The sequence below is a fragment of the Carlito syrichta genome, unplaced genomic scaffold (genome assembly GCF_000164805.1).
Source record: "Carlito syrichta isolate Samal-C Ts95f unplaced genomic scaffold, Tarsius_syrichta-2.0.1 Scaffold314793, whole genome shotgun sequence".
NCBI lineage: Eukaryota > Metazoa > Chordata > Mammalia > Primates > Tarsiidae > Carlito > Carlito syrichta.
The window spans coordinates 119,966-121,012 of NW_007258889.1; the positions used below are offsets into that span (position 1 = coordinate 119,966).

Consider the following 1,047-nt stretch of genomic DNA (forward strand, 5'->3'; position numbering starts at 1 on the left):
ACTTGGAAGGCTGAGGCAGAAGGATCACCTGAGCCCAGGAGGTCAAGGCTGCAGTGGCCATGAGCGTGTCACTGCATGCCAGCCTGAGCAACAGAATGAGACTCCAACTCAAATAAATAAATAAAACTGTCGGAACCGTGTTGGTCGCATCTATAGGATGTGGAATCTTTTTTTTGGTCTCAGAGTCTTACTCTGTCACCCAGGCTGGAGTGCAGTGGCATACTCAATGGCTGCCACAGCCTCAGCCGGCTGGGCTCAGGTGATCCTTCCGCCTCAGCCTTCCAAGTAGCTGGAACCACAGGTGTGCACCACCACGTCCAGCTAATTTTTGTTTTATTGTAGAGACAAGGTCTCCTCATGTTGCTCAGGCTGGTCTCAAACCCCTGAGCTCAGGCAATCCTCTTGCATCTGCTTCCCAAAGTGCTAGGATTAAGGCATGAGCCACCGCACCTGGCCAGGATGTGGAATTTGATGCAACAGTTGAAAATAATGTTTAAAAACAGCATTAGAAATAACATAAAATAATGTTTCAGAATATTATTCATATACATGAGAGAAAATCAATACAAAAAAATCAGAATGAGAAAACAAAATATCAATGAAAGAGTGGGATTAGTGCCAGGTGTGGTGGCTCACACCTGTAATCCCAGCATTTTGGGAGGTTAAGGTGGGTGGATTGTTTGAGCCCAGGAGTTCAAGATTAACCTGGACAACATAGTGACACCTTGTCTCTATAAAAAATGCAAGCCGGGCTTGGTAGCTCAGCCTGTAATTCTGCGCCTTTGGGAGGCTGAGGTGAGCCCGCGGGTTCAAGACCCGCCTGGGCAACTTGGCAAGCCCTCATCTCTACAATAAATCAAAAGTCAAGCCGGGCTCGGTGGCTCAGCCTGTAATCCCGCGCCTTTGGGAGGCTGAGGTGAGTGGATTGCCTGAGCCCGCGGGTTCGAGACCCGCTTGGGCATGTGAGACCTCATCTCTACAATAAATCAGAAAATAGCCAGGCGTGGTAGCGCATGCCTGTAATTCCGGCTACTCGGAAGGCTGAGG

General features: G+C 49.1%; 1 protein-coding gene across 1 annotated transcript in view; it reads right to left on the reverse strand.

Annotated features, from left to right (window-relative positions):
• The window catches only part of TTC25 (tetratricopeptide repeat domain 25), a 20,684-nt gene that overhangs the window by 5,228 nt on the left and 14,409 nt on the right, over nt 1-1,047 (reverse strand). The window lies entirely within an intron of this gene.